Raw genomic sequence first — 23,605 nt, 5'->3', positions numbered from 1 at the left:
CACCTGCCGCTAGAGACAAAAGGAAAGGTCAGCCTACTCCAGCTCTACCCAACATTCCCTACTCTGGAGCTCAGAATGAAGCCTAAGCCACTGTACGTCCCATGGACCAGTCCATGCCCTAAGGCAGGCGTCCCCAAACTTTTTACACAGGGGGGCCAGTTCACTGTCCCTCAGACCGTTGGAGGGCCGCCACATACTGCGCTCCTCTCACTGACCACCAAGGAAAGAGGTGCCCCTTCCTGAAGTGTGGCGGGGGGCCTGATAAACGGCCTCGGGGGGCCGCATGCGGCCCACGGGCCATAGTTTGGGGACGCCTGCCCTAAGGCATTAGAGAGCTTCTCCAGATGCCCAACTAGAGATGTCAGTCGTCAATTCTCCTCAGAACGAAAACCAACATTACAAATGAATAATCATAGATCAAATGTACTAGAGCCTATCACAAAGTTCCCTGGAGGAATCCATGACACAAAAAAAGAAAGAAATGAAAAGCTGGCAGAGATCACACCCTGAGAGAATGAGCCTTCTGTGGAAAGGGTAAGTGCTTTCAGCCTCTCCAGTCCTTGCAGCAGACTTTTGGTATATGAACTCTAGGAGAGCTTCTTTGCCCTCGTGGGCCCAAATACTGGAGTGGGCTGCAGTTTGAGGGCTTTTCCAGGGTATTACACTGAGCTACCAGCTCACATAGGGTCCCTTCCTTTCTCCCCCGGAACTTAGCTGTAGTAGTGGACACCATACTGGGTACGCACTCACTGTGGGACTTTGTTCTGCTCAGGGACCTCCAACCCTTGTGTCTTTAACATCACTGGATCCCTTGCAGACATTCCTTGATATGGTGACATCACATCAAATATCTTCTCAGGCTACAGTGAAACAAAACTAGAAATTAATTCCAAGAAGAACTCCCAAAAGTATATGAATACATGGAAATAAATCAACCTGATGGAAATTTTATTTTTTCAATTAATTATTACAGTGACACAAAACATCTGGGATACAACAAACACAATACTGAGAGGGAAGTTTATAGTGCTAAATGTCTACGTCAGAAGGTCATACAGGTCATAAAATGACATTAACATCCCAAGTCAAAGAACTATAAAACAAGAACGAACCAAATCCAAAACTATCACAAGGAAAGTAATGACAAAGATCAGAGCAGAATTAATAAAATTGAAGCCCCAAAAATAATACCAAAGATCAATGAAATAAAAAGCTGGTGATTTGAAAAGATAAACAACTTTGACAGAGAACTAGTTAGATTAACTGAGAAAGGACAGATGATTCGAATAAGCTCAATGAGAAATGAAAATGGAGACATTACAGTTGATACCACAGAAATACAAAATATCATCAGAGACTAGTATTGATACCTCTATGCACGCAAAGTAGAATATTTAGAAGAAATAAACAAATTCCTAAAAACATACAACCACCCTGCCAAGGTTAAATCAGGAAGAAATCATATCCTGAAGAAACCAAAAATCAGTAGTGATATGAAATCAATAATAAGTAATCGTCCAACAAAAAAGCCCAGGACCAGACAGAGACACAGACAAATGCTGCCAGATGTTTAAGGAAGAACTGATATCAATTCTACCGAAAGTATTCTAAAAGATGAAGAGGGAGTGAATCATCTCCAGATCATTTTTTTTTTTTTTTGAGACAGAGTCTTGCTCTGTTGCCAGGCTGGAGTGCAGTGGCACAATCTTGGCTCACTGCACCTTCTGCCTTCTGGGTTCAAGTGATTCTCCTGCCTCAGCCTCCCAAATAGCTAGGAAGGGCCCAGCTAATTTCTTGTATTTTCAGTAGAAATGGGGTTTCAGTATGTTGGCCACGATGATCTTGATCTCTTAACACCATGATTTACTTGCCTTGGCCTCCCAAAGTCCTGGGATTTCAGGCATGAGCCACTGCACCCAGCCCCAAATCATTCTTCATAGTGAGTATCACCCTGATACCAAAGGCAGAAAAGAACAAAACAAAAAAAGAAAATTACAGGCCAATGCCTCTGATGACCACAGATGCTAAAATCCTTAACAAAATACCAGCAAACAAAATCCCACAGCACGTCTACAAGATAATTCATCACAATCAAGTGGGTTTCATCCAGGGATGCAAGGATGGTTCAGCATTTGTGTCAATAAATGCAATTAACCATATAAACAGAGCACTGATGCATTAGGTTTTCTCCTTGCCTTGGCTACTTGAAAGTCTTGGGCCCCCGATCTTCAAGACACATGATTTACCTGACCCTATCCCTGTTTACTATCACCTCACCCTACCTTCCCTGCCCACTGCTTTGTACTCAGTAAAAGTCAGTGTCCAGGCACTCGGGGCCACTGCAGGTCTCCACACTTTCGTTGGCAGTGGACCCCGGAGCCTAAACTCTCTTTTCTCTGTCTCTGTCTGTGTCTTTTATTTCTACAGTTTCTCATCTTTGCACCAGCAGGGAGGGGCTCACAGAACCCTACAGGGCTGGGCCCTATAGCTGCCAAGATAATTTAGTATGGAAAATATTTTCTTTGTTTCTTTTTTTTTTTTTTTTTTGAGATGGAGCCTTGCTCTGTCACTAGGCTGGAGTGCAGTGCCACAATCTCTACTCACTGCAATCTCCATCTGCCAGGTTCAGGAGATTCTCCTGCCTCTGCCTCCCAAATAGCAGGGATTACAGGCACCTGCTACCATGCCCAGCTATATTTTTGTATTTTTAGTAGAGATGGGGTTTCACTATGTTGGCCAGGCTTGTCTTGAACTCCTGACCTCATGAGACACCCGCCTTGGCCTTCCAAAGTGCTAAGATTACAGTCGTGAGCCACCACGCCCAGATGGGAAAATATTTTCTATAAAATTACTGGAACAAGAGGATACTGGTGTGAAAGTTCACAACTCCCTTACACAATATATTTAACTGACTCAAAATAGACCATAGACTCATATGTATAAGCTGGAACTACAAATCCCATAGAACATAGAAATAAATCTTTCTGGCTTAGGTGAAACAATGGATTATAAGCTATGACACCAAAATACAAGTCACTAAAGAAAAAAAGTAGATAAATTGAACTTCATTCGATTTTAAAACTTCTGTGATTCTACGTTTGGGTCACAAGGATAACCCAAACATAGGAGAAACGTTTGCAAATCATAGAGCTGATTGGGGTCTCTTGTTGAGAATATACAAAACATTCTTACAAAACAAAGAAGATAACTAAATGTGAGTAAATTGTATGAACAGACATTTCTCCAAAGAAGCTATACAAATGTCTAAAAAGCACATGAAAATATAATCAACCTTTTGTACTTATTAAAATTCAAATCTATGTTATCAAGAGATACATTTCACAAATCTGGTTTTTTTTTTTTCTGAGACGCAGTTTTGCTCTTGCTGCCCAGGCTGGAGTGCAATGGCCCAATCTCAGTTCAGCACGACCTATGCCTCCCGGATTCAAGCAGCTCTCCTGTTTCAGCCTTCTGAGTAGCTGGGATGACAAACATGCACCACCACACACAGTTAATTTTGTATTTTTAATAGAAACTGTGGTTTTTCCATGTTGGGCAGGCTGGGCTTGAACTACTGAACTTGGGTGATCTGCCCACCCTCAGCCTCCCAAAATGCTGAGATTACAGCCGTGAGCCACTGTGCTTGGCCCACAAATCTTAAAAGCATATTCTTAAGTGAAAGAAGCCAGTTTGAAGAAAGTACATACTGTGTAATTAATTACACTTATATGTCATTGTGGACAAGGTATATTTATAATGGTAGGAAAAAGGTAAGTGGTTAAAGGGGCTTGAGTTGGCTGCCATGGCTCACGCCTGTAATCCCAGCACTTTGGGAGGCTGAGGCAGGCGGATCACCTGAGGTCAGGAGATCAAGACCAGCCTGGTCAACATGGTGAAACCCCATCCCTACCAAAAATACTAAAATTATCGAAGCATGGTGGCGGGCACCTCTAATCCCAGCTACTCGGGAGGCTGAGGCAGGAGAATTGCTTGAACCCAGGAGGCAGGGGTTGAAGATCACGCCATTGCACTCCAGCCTGGGCAACAAGAGTGAAACTCTATCTCAGAAAAAGGGGGCTTGAGAGAGGAAGGCTGACTAGGTGAAATAGAAACCTTTTGTATGTGTGCAGTGAAATAATTTTCTGTGATACTGCAATGGTATGTTACTTTTGCTATTTTACAAACCCTGTAGAATTTTACATCACAAAGTGTCAACCTACATAAATGTGAGTTTTGAATGTCATTAAATAGTTTGGGAGATCCCCTGGAGGAATGCAGTCAAAATAATATCACTGCATAACAAAGAAATGAAATAATCTCAGGAAGTGGGAGAAAGGGGACCTCAGCTTAAGAAATTTAGAAAAACAGAAGTTCTTAGGCTCAATGTCAAAGCATTTGGATATAAATACTCTATTGTAGTTGGAAATATTCTTTCCCGTGGGGGTATGAATTACCAATTCTACAACCACTCTGCATGTATTTTGGACTCACCGATTACATAAAGAGGCCCAACCATCTCACTGTTAACATGGGAGGTCACGTACACGTAGCGGGAATGGGGAGACTGAGTCATGTGGTACTGAATTAGATCATGGGTGCTAGAAATATTAGGAAGAATTCATGCTTAACTTTACATAGATACATATGGGGAAAGTAGAAAAACACATATATGAGTATGAGTAACATACACACGAACTTTGTTAGATGACACAGCACAAAAGTAATAGATCCCTAGTAGAAACGAGAACATCACTGCTCAGAGCTTTGTCTCTAATGCCACTCACCAAAAGAAGAACTAGGGATTTTTGGAGAAATGGTTAATGGTAGGGTTGGGCAGGAAATCAACACTATTAAGTTTAAGCACCTTATAGTGCCAGAAAGTAAGAAAAAGTTAAAACAACACAACCAAACAACCAACTACACAAACAAAATCAAACAGCAGTAATGTGGGTACTTCAAAGTGGTAAAGCAGCTGACTGAAAGACCTTCCAATGAACAACACGAGAGCAATCTGAGCAATATAATAAACTAGTTTAATTATAGTGGAAATAAATATTTACTATTTGCATAATATTCCATATGTTCCAATGAAATAAATACAAAATAAATGCTGGAGAATAGGTAAATTGCCTATAGTAACGAAACACAAATTATATTTGTAGATGTCCTACCTCAAAGGAGGCAGAGCATAATTCTCCACTTGTGACGTATGTGCTGTGCATAGTAACATCTTCTTCAAAATATACGGCATGGAAATGGGGTAAAAAGAGTGGAGTGGAGAAAGTGACGTAAACTCCCTAATCTAGATGATTAAATTAGTATCAATAGTGATACAGCATTCTGATACAATGTCACCAGTATTACACTAATTCCTGTGGTCTTCCCCCCCAAAACCCACAATTCCTGTCTGACTATAAGAAAAAATAATCATAGAAATCACAAATAGAGGATGTCAATGTCATCAAAAACAAGGAAATTCAGAGAAACGGACACAGACAAAGAAAGCCTAAGGAGACTCGATATCAAAATGTGATATGTTGGCCGAGTCCAGTGGCTTGTACTTCCAATCCCAACACTCTGGGAGGCTGAGGTGGGCAGATCATGAGGTAAGGAGATCAAGACCATCCTGGCCAACATAGTGAAACCCCGTGTCAACTAAAATACAAAAAATTAGCCAGGTGTGTTAGCAGGTGCCTGTAGCTACTCAGGAGGCTGAGGCAGGAGAATCACTTGAACTCGGTGGGAAAGGTTGCCGTGAGCTGAGATCACACTCCACCCTTGTGACAGGCAGAGACTTAATTTCAAAAAAAAAAAGAAAGAAAGAAAAAAAAGAAAAGAAAAGAAAAAAAATTAGTACGTTATTCTGGAATAGATCCTGGAACAGAATTTGGACGTTAAATTAAAAAAAAGAAAAAATAAATCTGGTAAATATGTGCATATCGCTGAATGAGAATGCGTATTACTGGTGTGTTAATTATGAAAAATGCCCCCTGCTAATTAAGAAGTTAACAATAATAGAAACTCTGTGTTAGCTATATATTAACTCTCTGGATTGACTATGCAACTGTTCTTTAAATCCGGGCATGGTGGCACATGCCTGTAATCCCAGCTGCTTGGGAGGCTGGGGCAGGAGAATTGCTTGAGCCCAGGAGACAGGGGTTGCAGTGAGCCAAGATAGCCACTGCACTCCAGACTGGCCAACAGAGTGACATGCCATCTCAAAAAAAAAAAAAAAAAAAAAAATGGTGGGAGAAAGCCAGCATCCACACGGACAGGGCTGTGATGTCACTACTCCATAAAAACCTGGTGAACAGAACTACAGGAACAGCACATAAACAAAAGGCAAAGGCACAACCAAGTAACTTGAATGAACTTGGCCTTGACCCTTTCATCTTATTCCTGAATGGAAAACAACAGGTTGTTCATGAGAGTGATCTTGCACCAAGCTTGAGGATGAAGGGATGGCCTGCTTTTAGAAATGAAGAAAATGATGTGTTTAAGTAGATGACCTACCGCATGTGAACACTAACCTGCCTTTTCTATGTTATCCTGTTAGTTGTGGCTGATAAACTCATTACATTATGAAATAACTAAAGTAGAAGCAAGGTATGGGGGTCACATCTATAACCCCACGACTTTGGGGGAGTACCACTTGCATCCAGGAGTTCAAGACCAGTATGGGAAACAAGGTAAGACCCCATCTCTACAAAACAACAAAAATTAGTTAGGTGTCATAGTGTGCAGCTGTAGTCCGAGCTACTCAGAAGCCTGGGGCAGCAGGACTGCTTGAGTACTGGGACGTTGAGACTGCAGTGAACTGTGGTCATGCCACTGAACTCAGCCTGGGTAACAGAATGAGACCCTGTCTCAAAAAGAAAAAACAAAAAAGAAACAAAACCAGTAAACCTTTCTATGTAAAAGAGCAGAACAAAATTATCACCAAAACAAGAAACCAGTGAAACTTTTTACCTCGATTTGTTTCCCTAGAAATTCTTGTTTTTTTATTTTTTATTTTCCTTTAAGTTCTGGGGTAGATGTGTAGATCTTGCAGAATTGTTACATAGTATACACGTGCCATGGTGGTTTGCTGCCTCCACTCCCCCGTCACCTACATTAGGTATTTCTCCTAATGCTATCCTTCCCCAATCTCCCCACCCACTGCTATCCCTCCACTAGCCGCCATTTGAGAAACATTTCTCCTCTCTTCTTCACTACTTAAACGCCACTATCTAGTTTGTGTGAAATATAGGGCTGTTCTTTATATGAAGTGAAATTAAGTCAAATGATGACACACTGTAATAAAGTAAATAAGTACTTCTTTTTACAAAAATTGGTCACTGAAATTATCTCTGTAGACTGTTAAACTCAAAGACTGACTGCTGTAATAACTGAGAAAATAAATGTCCACCTACCAATTTGGAAGAAAAGTACCCATAAAATAGCATTCTTCTTGCTTTGAGGGTTGCTGACATCTAGAATATCCTTATCAAATGATCCTAATCCTCCCACATACATATAAACTGAACTTTTCAAAAAGAGCTGAACTCTTCAACATCTACACATGTGTATATTTGTCTGATATAATTCTTACGATTTCATGAGATGAAACATAGGTAAAATACAAGGGCAAATATTTTTTTTCCTAAAATTTCTCCCACTGAGGCAAACTCATCTTGCCAATAATTGACCCTATATCATCATCATCTGTACCAATCAATAGCACTGGTGATGCTGCATTTCCGATGGGATTCCTATGCTAGTCTCTGTGAGGTTATCTTTCCAACCTCCTGACATCCCTTCTGCAGGTTTTGATGATGATGCTATCAGCTGAAGATGTCCATGGGAGGTTTTTAGACCAAGTTTATGTCATTGTACATGAGGACAACCTCATTAGGACTCTCTTGTGGCCAACAGTGTCAGATTCAAGATGCCTCTCTGAGAAAAGACATGACTGTGTGCACAAGAGCATGAATGGAATACGCTAGTTTTCTCCGTGACTGCCCACTTCTCAGTGTTCAATCATCATGGCTGTGTTCCTGTCTGTTTTAAGTGTAAAGAAGTTTTTAAAAATCCATTAAGGAGGAAGATACAATTATAAAGAGCTACTGGAAGCTTTCCTTGAAGTGTTAGATTTTAAAGACTTATTGAGTACACATGGCTCAAGGATGGGAACAACAGACACCCACCCCCGAGTTAAGCAGGGATGATAGGAGGAGGGTGATGGTCAAAAAACTAATCCAGCTGTTGAGTATTATGCTGATAGCTTGGTGATGAAATCATTTGTACAACACACCCCAGTGACATGCAATTTCTTCAGGTAGCAAACTGCACATGTATTCCTGAAACTAAAATAAAAGCTAAAGAAAAAAAAAGACTTAGAAAAAGCTTTATATTGATAATTCCTGCCATAATTTTAGAAATATGAGTAACGGTCTTTGTAAGCTTCATTCTAAACTCAGTTTCCCATCATATAATATTTATGTGTATCTCCATATCCTCATTTCTATTTATGTTTTAAATCATGAGGCTGATGAACTTACAAGTCACCTCATGATGAGCCACTGCACATATGGATGCATTGCGGTCCTCATAAAACATTTTGCTGTGCCCCCTTGCTACTTTGTTGAACTCTACTTTTAGGTACTTGGATGTAGGAATTGGTTTTCCCATTTCCTTTTGAATATATTGAGTAAAGAAGAAACACAGTTGATGATTCAGAATTATGATGAAAAATTCACCCATAGTTTTAGGCTCCAGGAAGAACTCTAACTTCTAATCAGGCTACGGTGTGCAGTGTGTTGGGGACTTGCCTCACGATGTGATGTAAGAGTTTGGCTTCGCCGGGTGCGGTGGCTCAAGCCTGTAATCCCAGCACTTTGGGAGGCTGAGGCGGGTGGATCACGAGGTCAAGAGATCAAGACCATCCTGGTCAACATGGTGAAACCCTGTGTCTACTAAAAATACAAAAAAAGTGCTGGGCATGGTGGCACGTGCCTGTAATCCGAGCTACTCAGGAGGCTGAGGCAGGAGAATTGCCTGAACCCAGGAGGCGGAGGTTGCGGTGAGCCGAGATTGCGCCATTGCACTCCAGCCTGGGTAACAAGAGCGAAATTCCGTCTCAAAAAAAAAAAAAAGAAGAAAGAAAAAAAAAAGAGTTTGGCTTGTTTGCAATTACATATTTTTAAAAACTGCTACGGCCAGGCCGATCTGTGTGAAATCTCGTGGTTTCGTATACTGTGGGAAATCACATCTTCCAAGCTCTTGGAGGTTTTTTGGGGGGACTTGGTGCACCACACTGTGTCATGTAGCATCATGTCAGTACAATTTTGTGTCTACTGGCTTTTTTCTGTTAAGTCTGAGCTCTCAGACCTGATTGATTTTGATTTGCCAGTTTGAGGGGCCACTCCTTGTCCAGATGTCTTGTTCCTCATTTATGGCCTGCCACTCTGGTCTTTTCTTTGGTGATCCATAGTTTGGTAAGGTAGACTATTCCAGTATACATCCTGACAGATTTTTATAGGCATACCAAAGGGAAGAAAAAAGGAGATTTCCCAAGTCATTTAAGTATTAACATGTCTCCATTTAAAACAGATAAAATCACTCTCCATGTGTTAAGATGTGGAACACAAATGAGGCTCTTCATGTCTCGGAGAGAAGGTAGATGAGTGTGGAAAAGTTAAGGGTTCCCATATGGTCAAATAACAGCACCAAAATCACCGTTATTTTGATCTCAGACATGAGAAGCATGGCCCAGGTCAGCTGTACCTCTCACTCCAGACTCTAAGTGTAAACTAGTTTTCTCACAGAAACTTTTGGTTTCATGTGGAGAAAATACCATATGATTGCAGACTTTAAAAGGAATCATGCTGATTTTGTGGAGCTCTATGGATTGGAGGATGCATTCACATGACTCTGTGGGCTTTTAAAGTATGTTTCCTGGACACTACCCTGGTGCTGTCCATCAGATTGCTGTGGTCTGTGAAGTGCCACCTGTTGGTGGCAGGTTGGGGATGGTCCTGCCTGCAGTGGGATTCTTTCTTTAGCCAACACATATGCACAATCCTCATTCAGCCCATGTCCATCTCTTAGATCATGGCATGGAGGGTTTAACATATGTTTTCTATGGCTTACCTTTTTGTTTTTTCTATCTAGTTTTCACCACCTGTATACAACATACACGTATTAGTCTGTTTTCAAACTGCTATAAAGACGTATCTGAGACTAGGCAACTTAAAAGAGATTTAACGGACTCACAGTTCCACACGGCTGGGAAGGCCTCCAGAAACTTGCAATCATGGTGGAAGGGAAAACAGGCACATCTTACATGGCAGCAGATCAGTGAGTGAGGGAAGGAGGGAAGGAGACAGAGAGAGAGAGAGAGTGGGTGGAGGTGGGGAGGGGAGGGCGTGAGGGAGCCCACAACCAAGAGTGTGTCAGCAAAGGGAAAACCATTTATAAAACCATCAGATCTCTTGAGAATTCACTATCATGAGAACAGCATGGACGAACTGTCCCCACAATCCAATCACTTCCCACTGGGTCTCTACCTAAACACCTGAGGATTACCATTCAAGGTGAGACTTGGGTAAGGACACAAAGCCTAACCATATCAACATATTATTTCACCTGCCAAAAACCTTGTGTCTTTGTAAGCAGGGACTGGCCTCAATTAGCATATTTTGAAACTTTTTTTTTTGTAGCCAGTTCACCTGCGACCATGATGATATTGACTTCGCAGCTTTTGGGTTTGGCAAGGGACAATATAATCCTATGATATCAATGTCAACAGGCTACAGGGTTCCAAGTAATTCATGATTCACTCTGTAGAGTGAAAATAATAATTTTCACAGTTTTCTCAAAGACTTGAAGGTATATCTGCCTTTTGAGCATGTAAAACAAGAAATAGTTGCATATAGAAAACACCCTCCTGAATGCAGAAATACAGTTTATATTTCCTGTCACTGACTTTTTACAAATTGTACTTTAGGTAAAGGGGATATCATTACTGATTCCACAGAAATACAAACTATCATCAGAGATTACTACAAACAGCTCTATGAACATAAACCAGTAAACCAGGAAGAAATGGCTAAATTCCTGGACATTGGTACTCTACCAAGACTAAACCAGGAGGAAGTTGAAACACTGAGTAGACATTTCTTAATATTGGATTCTGATATCCTGCAGTCATGGCTTTCAGTAAGTTTTTAGTCTATCCTACAGATTCACTTCAAAATAGAGTCTGAAACTGTGGCTGTCTGGAATATGAGGCACGAGCACCTATCTTTGAAGATGTGGTTACTAACACTCCAGTTGGTGAGTGGGGAGTGTGCAGCCTGATGGCAATGATAAAATATGACTAGAGACCCTGGAGCTCAGGGTTGTCTTGCTGAAGCAGGTGCGCCTGTGTTCACAATGATGGGATGCTCTTTCCTCCTTACACAACCATTCATTTCCTGTACATGTGGTTATTGCCTATGCTTTGTTTTTTTTGTGCCAAAATAACGTCTACACATTTTACTATTTGAAACAACTTTAGATATACAGAAATACTCACAGATAGTACAGAGAATTTTATACCTCTCTCAGATATCTGGAATGTTAACATCTAATATAACCATAGTATCATTAGGAAAACAAAGAAGTTGTATGTGGTGCAAAAATGTTAACTGAAGTACAGATTTCTAACACATTGTACTAGGCTTTGCAGTAATGTGCTCCTTTGGTTCTAGGATCCAATCCAGGATGCCACATTACATTTACTATCTGGTGTACTACTTACTAGTTTCTGCATTACCACATACTTAGTGCCTCAAAACCACACACATTACTCACAGTTTCTCTGGGCTGGGAATCCATAATAGATGATGGCCAGGGCTGGGCTCTCAAGTGAAGGTTCAGTTGGAAAAGGATCCCCTTCCAAGTTCATGTGTTTGTTGCTAGGATTCACTGGTGCATACAATCAAACCTTTTAAAAAATTACATACCAATCTATTACCAACAGTTCAAAAAAATTAAAAATGACACAAATTGGAGAAGACAGCACTTCTCAGTGTATGAGACAAATTTACCCTGATCTCAAATAGAAATTTAATAAGGATATTTGAAGAACAGATTATAAATTGATGTGTATTATGAATATAGATATTAAAATCTTTAAAAAACATGAGTAAAACAAATCAGTAACATGTAAAAAGAATTATACAGTATGACCAAGGATATTTACATAAGTAACACAAATTTGGTTGAACATACAAAAGAAATTAGTATTCATGCACTATATTAATAAAATAAAGGACGAAATCCACAAGATAATCTCAAAAAAGAAGAATAAACACTTGCTTAATGCAAAATCAACTTATCATAAAAATATATAGCAAGTTAGATGTAGACAGTAACTTTCTTCACCTTAAAGACAATCAAATAATTCACATATCATAACTTACTTGAAAGTTGTCCACTCTTGCCACTTTTATTTATTTATTTATATCTGTCTTTATTTATTTATTTCTGTCTTTATTTATTTTTTTTATTATTTTGTTTTGAGACGGAGTTTTCGCTCTTGTTACCCAGGCTGGAGTGCAATGGCGTGATCTCGGCTCACCGCAACCTCCGCCTCCTGGGTTCAGGCAATTCTCCTTCCTCAGCCTCCTGAGTAGCTGGGATTACAGGCATGCACCACCATGCCCAGCTAATTTTCTTTTGTACTTTTAGTAGAGGCAGGGTTTCACCATGTTGACCAGGATGGTCTCGATCTCTCGACCTCGTGATCCACCCGCCTCGGCCTCCCAATGTGCTGGGATTACAGGCTTGAGCCACCGCGCCCGGCCTGCCACTTTTATTTTTAACATTTTACTAGAGGGTGTAATTAGGAAAAATAGGCTAGAAAAATAAATTTGAAGAATCTGAATTAGAAAGAAAGTTAAGTATGCAAATTACATGGTCTTGGGCATGGATAATTCTAAGAGTTCTAACAAAATATAGTTAGAAATAAAAAATGAGTTCATCAAGGTTGCAGTAAACATGGTCAGTATAGAGAAATCAATTTTATTTATACACATTAGCAATTGTTAGATATGTACATTGAAAACTATAAAACTCATTGAACAAACATAATTAAATTCTAAATAAATGAAAAGACATTTTATATTCACTGACTGAAAGGCTTAATATTGCCAAGATGGCACTATTTTCCAAATGGATCTACAGACTTAATGCAGTCCCTATCAAAATTCTAAATGAATTTTTTGCCTCAATTTGCATGTTGATTCTAAAATTGATATGTAAATGAAATAGATTCAGAAAAAATACATTAATCTTGACAAAGAACAACAAAGTCTGCATAGTAAATGCACACTTTATGATTGTAAAATAATTACAAGGCAACAGTAATAACATGTTAGTGGTACTATCTGGGTGCAGTGGTTTGTGCTTTTAATCAGAGCTACTCAGGAGGCTGAAGCGAGAGGATTGCTTGAGGTTAAGAGTTTGAGACCAGCCTGTGCAATACAGCGAGATCCTTTTCTACAGAAAAGTTTTTGGCGGGTGCAGTGGCTTACGCCTGTAATCCCAACACTTTGGGAGGCTCAGGAGGCCAGATAACTTGAGGTCAGGAGTTTGATACCAGCCCAACCAACTTGGTGAAACACCATCTCTACTAAAAATACAAAATTAGGCTGGGCGCGGTGGCTCAAGCCTGTAATCACAGCACTTTGGGAGGCCGAGGCGGGTGGATCACGAGATCGACAGATCGAGACCATCCTGGTCAACATGGTGAAACCGCGTCTCTACTAAAAATACAAAAAAACTAGCTGGGCATGGTGGCGCGTGCCTGTAATCCCAGCTACTCAGGAGGCTGAGGCAGGAGAACTGCCTGAACACGGGAGGCGGAGGTTGCGGTGAGCCGAGATCGCATCATTGCACTCCAGCCTGGGTAAAAAGAGCGAAACTCCGTCTTAAAAAAAAGAAAAAAAACAAAATTAGCTGGATGTGGTGGTGCATGCCTGTAATCCCAGCTACTTGGGAGGTTGAGGCATGAGAATCGCTTGAACCCAGCAGGTGGAGGTTGCAGTGAGCGGAGGTCACACCGCTGCACTCCAGCCTGGGTGACAGAGTGAAACTGTCTCAAAAACCAAAAAGTTTTTAAAAATGAGCCAGGTGGCTGGACACGGTGGTTCACACCCATAATCCTAGCACTTTGGGAGGCTGAGGTGGGCAGGTGGATCATGAAGTGAGGAGACTGAGATCATCCTGGCCAATATGGTGAAATCCCATCTCTACCAAAACTAGCTGAGTGTGGTGGAACATGCCTGTAATCCCAACTACTTGGGAGACTGAGGCACAAGAATCACTTGAACCCAGGAGACAAAGTACAGTGAGCCGAGATTGCACCAATGCACTTCAACCTGGCTACAGAACGAGACCCTGTCTCAAAAAAGAAAAAATTACCCAGGCTTGGTGACACACACTTGTAGTTCCTCATACTCAGGAAGCTGATCTGGGAGGATCTCTTGAGTCCAGGAGTTGGAGGCTGCGGTGAGGCATCATCATGCCACTGTACTCTTGCCTGGGTGAGAAAGTAAGGCCTTCTTGCAAAACAAAAAGAAAAAAGTAAAAGAAAAATATGAGGTTTGTGGCACTAGTATAAAGATAGACATATACATCAATACAATAAAATTGAGTGTCCAAAAATTAACACCTTCATGAGCAACTGATTTTCAAGTTTGCCACGTCATTTCAATGAGACAAAATTAAGTATTTTTTAACAAATGTTGCTGGGACAAGTAAATATCTATATTCCAGTTGGACTCCTCTCTCATACCAAATACATGATTGACCCAAATTAATTATATATCTTAATGTAAGTTCTAGATGGGCCTGAACCATAGAAGATAACACAGAAACCTATTTTCATGACATTAGATTATTAAACAATGTTTTCTAACATGTGACACATAATGTATAAGGGACAGAATAATAAATAGATAAATTGATCTTCATCAGAATAAAAATCTTCTGTGATTCAAAGTATATCATCAAAAAGTAAAAAGACAAAGCAATGAACAGGAGAAAATCTTTCCTCGCCACATAAGGATCTATTATTCAGTATATATAAAAATAGGTTTAACTCAGTAATGTCAAATATCTAAATTAAAAATGGCTAATTACTTAAATGTACATTTCTCCAAAAATGCTATAATTATATCCAAGAAACACATGAAGATTAGCTCAACTCCTTTGTTTTTAGGGTAATGAATACTTAAACAATGATGGAGTTATATTTCGCCCATATAAAATGTGTATTGTTAAGTGAAAAAAGCAAGTTGGAAACGGCAAAATACTCTGGAATTCCATTTACAGAACACTCCAGAAAACACAAATGTATAAAGGTAGTAAAAAGATTGGTGGTTACAAGGGGCTTGGCAGAGAGGAAGGGTGAATATGAATTATAGGGGTTTTCTATGGGGCGGTGTAATTATTCTGTGTGACATTATAGCGATGGATACATAATGGGCAGATAAAATCTGAATACATTGTAACCCATAAATATTCACAATTATTATATGTGAATGAAAACAACTATGCAAATGTTTTATCAATAATCTGACAATACAAAATTTAGTTAATTGTAGATACAGGATGGAAAGAGGCAAATGTGACAGAAAGAATGATGTTAAAATATCTGTCACGGTCTTAGAAAATCATTAGGTTTGTATGAGAACATCAAAGAACATGGAGGAGGACATCCAGACAGAAATAGGTAAACATGCTCATGTCTACCAAGAAACGTCTGTAAAGGCAGCCCACCGCCCACCACTCACCTCCTCGTGCCAGAACCTCAGGCCTCTTATTGGCCTTCCCTGTGCATCTGGCCTCAGGCTAGCTCTCTGAGCAGCTTTGAGAACCCCTCATCAGCACGTGCTGTGGGGCTACTTTCTGCCTCCCATATTTGGGTGAGGCACATATGAAAACTTGAGCGTAAGTGAGCCACACTGAATATTCTGACCACCTATACCTGCAAAATGACTGAAGGGACAGAAACCTGTACTTGGGGTGAGGTGGGAGGTCTGCGCAATGGCGGCACAGAAGAGCATGAGGTCCCTGAGCAGGCCAGTCATCTGGCCTGGGGATCCTCTCTGTCCCTCTCAATCCTCCCTCCTCCTGAGACCCAATCCTCCTGCTAATACCCAAGGATCTCCCAGTGGGCAGGGGCCATCATCATTCATTCAGTCTTCCTAAGAAGCGTACTTCATGGACTGCGAAACATTTCTAAAAAGAAACGGAGGTATTCCATTCTTCCCCCAAGAAGCAGCTCTTCTACCTCCAGTTGAGAATTGCTAAATAACAGCAGTCCACAGGGAGCAGTCCTCCCTTCCTTGGACAGTCCCTCCATCGCTGGCCCTTCCTTCCTGTTCTTGCCTCCTCATGTAGTTTTCATCCCAGTGGTCCTTCCAATCCACCACTCTTCTCATGCCCTGGCCTGTGCCACGGACACACTGTTTCCTCTTCTCTTTCCCTCCCCTGCTTCCTGGACTCACTGCTTCTCACTCTCCAGCATCTCCTCACACGTTCCTCCTCCTGGAGGCCTCCCTCGTCCATGCCATTCTAGGCCCGATGCCTGTCCCCTGAGTTCCCAAGGGCAGCTCTTCTACCTACATTTAATTTTGGTTATCTTTTCTGAATCTCCTTTGAAAGAAAGCATCAGAAAATATGAAGACTTGTCTGTGCTGTACTCCTGTGACCCCCATGCATATAGTGGTTTAAGAGTAATACAAAAGGTTCTGATCATCTAAAAGTCATATGCACAAAAAGCTTTTAAAAAATATTTATAGCGGATAAAATAAACATGTTTCAACTCCCTTTCTACCACACCATTTTTACTAGATATTCTAATATATTTTATCCTCTATAAAATTATGTGCTGCCTAACATATATGTACACATCTTCTGAGTGGTGTTTGAAAATTGAAAACTAAAGATGCTTTTAATATTCAGTTATCAAAGAGTAGGAAAATAATACACACCTATATTATAAGCCATCTGTACAGAGATATGTCATGAATACTTTTAGAAGAACTACTTGGAATGGATCAGAAAGTCCAGCCAATGTTTCTAACTTTGGGGTAAGAGAAAAACAAACATACATACTAACAAAATGCCTATCCAGAAAAATGGTCTCTCAATGTTGTGTCTATAAAAATTAATAATTTTTAACATTTCCAAACCAGAACAAACTAAATTATATAGTAGTAATACTCACATCTCTTTTTCATCATATTTTCAGCATATTTTGTCTTGTGGTTTCCAGAAAAATCTCTGTTCACTTCTTTTCAACTAGAGCTATTTTAGAGAACTTTTCTGGAAAATGATAAAATAGAGAATGTGTAATATCTGTCTTTCCTAATAAAAGTGAAATTCTCATTTAATTTAATAAAGAGTAACGAATGAAAAGGTGAAAATAATTGAAAAGATACGCTGAAAAATGATTATAAATGGATTGTTAAAAGTAGGATGAAAGGCACAATAGAAAATACATAATACAAAAACATGTTTGGTTGTAGATGATGCCAAAAAAATAAATCTATACATAAATGTTAAAAGCCTTTGCATGCCAAAACAAAAAACAAGAAGGAATTATAACAAGCAAGGTTTGTAGTCATTGTGTCATTGGTCAGCAAGCAGAATGACTGCTGAACTAACTCGATCTTTGTACAAAAGAACTGGATTCTCCAATGGGCCCCAGAGGGAAGATTGGTAGCTGCTAGCCAGGCAGACCCAAAAAAGAGGCTCTGAACTCAGCAGTGCCTGCTGTGTTCCCAGGTTTGATGGGACAGTCTGGAGGAAGTGACCACAGTCACTGGGCAGTCTGTACTTGTGCAAGAGGCACACAGGGATGTCTATGCAGGCTCCTGATCTGCTCCCTGTTGCTGCTGGAGCACAAAGTTCCCCAGGCTTTGTAAAGCAAAGAAAGAAAATGAGGGGGCATGAGTAAACTCCAGATAACAAAATACAACATATGTGGAAAGGTAACTGTGTAGACTATGGTTCTAAATGTCCATTGAGAAGGAAGATAGAGATGGCAAAGAGTTATTTCAAGGTTTTCACTTGAGTGAAATTCCCTGAAGACAGAAACATCTGTATCTCAGAAATGTATACCCTAATCTTAGACGTATGAGCAATGCAATCAGCCGCACTGCAAATATAATTCTTCCATCCAGAACAATTATGTATTTATATTTTCCTTCTTTACCATTTGTGTTTGTCTATTCTCACATTTCTATAAAAATGCGTGGGATCATGCAATGTATAAAGGAAAGATGTGTAATTGGCTCATAATTCTGTAGGCTGCACAGGAAGCATGATGCTGGTATCTCCTCAGCTGCTGGGTAGGCTTTAAAACACAATCACGATTGAAGGTGAAGGAGGAACAGGCACAACACACAGTCAGAGCAGGAGCAAGAGAGAGGCTGGGAACTGCCACACACCTTTAAACAACAAGACCTCATGTTGTTGTTATTATGTATGTATTCTACTCACCTGTACCACAATGACATGTAATCTGTGGCTTTTGGACTTGGCAATGTTCAATATAAATCCGTAAGTTAAGTGTCAACATAGTGTACGGTCCCAAAAAATTCATGATCGTGTCTGCAGAAGAGAAAGATTAATTAACGCAGGTGTTTCTCAAAGGCTTAAAGGTACATTTTTCTTTTAAAACCTGACACAAGAACAGACAACCAAACACCGTATGTTATCACTCATAGGCGGGTGTTGAACAATTAGAACACGTGGATACAGGGAGGGGAGCATCACACACTGCCGTGAGCAGTGGGGGCCTAGGGGAGGGACAACTGGGTCGGGAGGGATAATGAGGGGAGAAATACCAGATATAGGTGATGGGGGCATGAAGACAGCAAACCACCTTGCCATGTATGTACCTATGCAAAAATCCTGCATGATCTGCACATGTACCCCAGAACCTAAATTACAATAATAATAAAAATGGAATCCCTGTACCAAGAAGACACCCTTGAATGCAGAATTGTGATATACATTCCCAGTCACATATACATCTCAATATTGTGACAGCTTCTCAAGTTTGAAAGCCATGTCTTTCAAAAAGTCTTCAGTGGATCCAACAGACACACTGCCAATGTCTGAAAATGGGGCTCTATGAGGCGTGGGAGGCACAGGCCACAATCTTTGAAGAAGTGGTTAGTGACACACAAAATGGTGACTGTGTAATGGGGAGTTTTACAGGAAGGGAGAAAATTGAGGGGAGTCCCTAGTGACTGTGGGAGTCTTCTTGAAGTAGGTGCATCTGGGTTTGGAACGGTGGATGGCTGACAAACTGCTTTGCCATTTTCTCCCGACATCTCTGTTCATTCTCTGTCAAAGGTTTTAGTTTTTGTTGTTTGTTTTGCATTGTACCTGTCTGTTTTTTGGCACAAACAAGTACTTTTAAAATATGTTTTTGTTTTGAAATAATTTAAGATGTATAGAAAAATGCAGCCAGGTAGAGTGGCTCACACTGTAATCCCAGCACTTTGGGAGGCCGAGGTGGGTGAATCACTTGAGGTCAGGAGTTCGAGACTATCCTGACCAACACGGTGTAACCCCATCTCTACCAAAAATACAAAATTAGCCAGATGTGGTGGTGCACATCTATAATCTTAGCTAAACGGGAAGCTGAAACAGGAGAATTACTTGAACTTGGGAGGCAGAGGTTGCAGTGAGGTGAGACTGTGCCATTCCACTCCAGCCTGGGCAAGAAGAGAGAAACTCTGTTGCAAAAAAAAGAAATGCACTTTAAGTAAAACACATATAAATTAATAGATTCCCTATTTACCCTGACATGATTAATATATTGCATACCTGTATCAAAATATCTCATGTAACCAATAAATATATACACTATGTACCCACAAAAATTAAACATTTAAAGTGTCAAAAGTAAATGCATAAAACAAAATATATAATGCTACCACTATTTGTAAGAATGCAGGAATAGCAATATTAACGTCAGAGACAACAGATTTTGAAGCAAGGAAGACTATCAATGATACCCAAGTGCTCCCCAGTTCTTGACATACCTTGTCTGGAGAAGGAAGGCCATGTCACTGCATCACCTGAGCTTGTGCAGAAGCCACCCAGGGATGTTTGTGAAGGTTCCCATCTCCATAAGCTGCGTACAGTGAAAACAGTGAAAAATAAAGTCCCTAGGGCTCCAGAAAGCAAGAAAAGAAAAAGGACATACCAAATAATACTAAGAATGTACTAAAAAATGATGCCACAAGTGATGATGTGAATACTGACTTAAGACTCACAAAACAATGGAGACAGCAGTGCAATACCAATGTTCTAATGTTCTAAACATACCTGTTTATTCAAAGTTAAGCTGGGAGCTGGGCATGGTGGCTCATACCTATAATTCTTAGCACTTTGGGAAGCCAAGATAGGAGAAGCACTTAAGCCCAGGAGCTCAAGATCAGCCTAGCCAACACAGTGAGACCTCATCTGTACAATATTTTTTAAAAAGTAGCTGGGTGTGGTGCCACACACCTGTAGTCTGAGCTACCTGGAAGGCTGAGATGGGACAATCACTTGAGCCCACGAAGTCAACGCTGCAATGAGCCACGATCATGCCACTGCACTCCAACCTGTGCAAAACAAAACAAAAAGTTAAGCTGGGCATAACTGTTGTAGGTAGAAAGCATAAAGATTTTTAACTTCTCTCATGAATTATTAAAGGATAGCCAAGTGGTTCAGAGAAAAGGCACTAGAACAAAACTGCTTGGGTTCAATGAAGTCTCTTACTAAGACTGTGGTGTTTGCACAAAGAGAAATGAATGAAGAAAGAAAAGAGAGCTCAAAACAATTGAACGCATATGTAAGTAAATAATTTATAAGAACGATCAATGGGGAAAGGATGGATTTTTCTGTAAATATTCTAAGAAATTGAATATACATTGCTGCTGAATAAAAATCTGTTTTTTGAGCTCACATTACTATTACTCAAAATATCAATTCCAGGTGTATCACAGATAGAAATATAAAAGTAATTCAATATAATATTTAGAATCTAATTTAGGACAATACTTTCACAATATTGGGCAGGGTATTACTTCTGAAACTAGACTTAGAATGCATCTTCCATGAAGGAGAAAAAACACATTCTAATATCTGGTGAGCAAGGACTCCAGAGACAGACTGAATCAAACCCAGGACCTTCCATTAATATTTCTTGGCCAGGCTTGGTGGCTCACGCCTGTAAACCCAGCACTTTGGGAGGCCGAGGTGTGTGGATCATGAGGTCAAGAGATCGAGACCATTCTGGTCAACATGGTGAAACCCCGTCTCTACTAAAAATACAAAAAATGAGCTGGGCATGGTGGCGTGTGCCTGTAATCCCAGCTACTCAGGAGGCTGAGGCAGTAGAATTGCCTGAACCCAGGAGGCGGAGGTTGCGGTGAGCCGAGATCGTGCCATTACACTCCAGCCTGGGTAACAAGAGCAAACCTCGGTCTCAAAAAAAATAAAAAATTTCTTGGCTACCTGGGAGCTGTGGTTCACACCTGTAATCCCCACACTTTGGGAGGCCAAGGTGGGTGGATCATCTGAGGTAAGGAGTTCTCAACCCCTCTGGCCAACATAGTGAAACCTCATCCCTACTTAAAAAAAAAAAAAAAAAAAAAAAAAAACAAGGCCCGGGAGTGGTGGCTTACACCTGTAATCCCAGCACTTTGGGAGGCTGAGACATGCGGATCACGAGGTCAAGAGATCGAGACCATCCTGGCCAACATGGTGAAACCCCTTCTCTACTAAAAATACAAAAATAAGGCAGGCATGGTGGCATATGCCTGCAGCTGCACCTACCCAGGAGGCTGAGATGGAAGAATTGCTTGAACCCGGGAGGCGGAGGTTACAGTGAGCCGATTGCGCCACTGCACTTCAGCCTGGGGACAGAGCAAAACTCAGTCTCAAAAACAAACAAATGAACCAACAAAGAAAAATTAGCCCGGCAAGGTGGTGGGCACTTGTAATCCCAGCTACTCAGGAGGCTGAGGCAGGAGAATCACTTGAACTTGTTGGGAAAGGTTGCCGTGAGCTGAGATCACACTCCAGCCTGGTGACAGGCAGAGACTCCATCTCAAAAACAAAAAAAACAAAAACAAAAACAAAAAAAAACAAAGAAAGAAAAAAAAGAAAAGAAAAGAAAAAAATTAGTATGTTATTCTGGAAGAGTTCCTGGAACAGAAAATGGACGTTAAATAAAAAAAAGAAAAACTAAATCTGGTAAATATGTGCATATCGCTGAATGAGAATGCATATTACTGGTGTGTTAATTATGAAAAATGCCCCCTGCTAATTAGGAGGTTAACAATAATAGAAACTCTGTGTTAGCTATATATTAACTCTCTGGATTGACTATGCAACTGTTCTTTAAATCCAGAGCTAATGCAAAACAGAAAGGTTTTCTCTCTTTTTAAAAATTCTCTGCCAAGCTTGATCAACAGAATATTATCAATATTCTTGATACCTCAAGTGTTCACCGCCCCAATTCCACAGTCTTTTTTACCCCCATGAAGGTTACAATTATTTTCAATTTCCTTTCTGTCATTCCTCACTTTTTTCTATATTATTTTTATGGCTAAGTTTGTATTTCTAAATAATATATTGTTCCGTTTTTATTGTCTTCCAATTTAAATAAAGGTGTTCCAATTGATCTATAGTTCTCTTCAAATAATGAGAAGCCATCAGATGAATCCACATTGTTATGCATCCTACAAAATATCTGACCAGTTCTTTTATGAAACATAACTGAATACTGGGAAACTGTTGCACATCAGACAGGACCTGATAGCGCAGATACCCTAAGACAGTACCCAATGATCCCCACCTGTTGACTAACACGATCCTGTATTGTAATCATCTCCTTGTGAGTTTGGGCACAAAATGTGATTTGCTTTGATACAGCAGAATAATACAAGGAGATGAGATATCACATGGGTGATGTCACATCAAAGTGTGATTTCTTTTTGCTAGCAAGCTCCCTGCCTTGATGGCTTTGATGTCTCATTCTGCCATGAGGCAGAAGCCAATATGGGAAGGAACTGAATGCTGCCTCTGCTTAACGGCAAGGAACTGAGGCTCTTGGACCAACAGCCTGCCCTAGAGTTTGCAATTTACACTTCAAAATAATGCAAGCCCCCTTTCAAATAACAGTCTATCACTTACCAGGTAGTGTGAACATCTTATAATAACAGAATAATCCTAATTATTTTCTCTTATCCCTTGTAGCATTGCAGTCATTCATTTCACTTACATGGTAGAATACACACGTCTCTCTCTCTCTCTCTCTCTCTCTCTCTCTCTCTCTCCCTATCTATCTATCTATCTATCTATCTATCTATACAGAATATTATTTATTTATTTATGACACATACTTAAGCATATTTGGATACATTGCTACCACTATTGTTTTTAACGGACTGTGCTTTGTTAGATCAATTAAGAATATGAAAAATAAAATTTTTTGTCTAGGTTAACTACTAAAAATGTTTTTAAAAATGTATGGCTGCGATGCTAAGAAAGGAGGGAAGAT

At 40.2% G+C, this 23,605-nt stretch overlaps 1 long non-coding RNA gene across 50 annotated transcripts in view; it reads right to left on the bottom strand.

Moving 5' to 3' along the window:
• The window catches only part of LOC141584675 (uncharacterized), a 287,268-nt gene that overhangs the window by 26,048 nt on the left and 237,615 nt on the right, over window positions 1-23,605 (bottom strand). For 42 of the 50 annotated variants that reach the window (XR_012517873.1, XR_012517882.1, XR_012517868.1 and 39 more), the window contains 9 exons: window positions 20,579-20,660; window positions 20,094-20,185; window positions 19,708-19,784; window positions 18,538-18,648; window positions 17,261-17,358; window positions 17,025-17,116; window positions 14,449-14,588; window positions 11,836-11,968; window positions 751-860 (listed from right to left, as the gene is read on the bottom strand). This is a non-coding gene — a long non-coding RNA (uncharacterized LOC141584675). Of the gene's footprint in view, window positions 1-750; window positions 861-11,835; window positions 11,969-14,448; window positions 14,589-17,024; window positions 17,117-17,260; window positions 17,359-18,537; window positions 18,649-19,707; window positions 19,785-20,093; window positions 20,186-20,562; window positions 20,661-23,605 lie in introns of all 50 variants that reach the window. The other 8 variants (XR_012517878.1, XR_012517890.1, XR_012517899.1 and 5 more) reach the window with 8 other exon arrangements.

The sequence above is a fragment of the Saimiri boliviensis genome, chromosome 5, assembly GCF_048565385.1.
Source record: "Saimiri boliviensis isolate mSaiBol1 chromosome 5, mSaiBol1.pri, whole genome shotgun sequence".
In the NCBI taxonomy this organism is placed as follows: domain Eukaryota; kingdom Metazoa; phylum Chordata; class Mammalia; order Primates; family Cebidae; genus Saimiri; species Saimiri boliviensis.
Note: the sequence above shows the minus strand (reverse complement) of the source record. Positions and strands in the feature narration are given on the sequence as shown.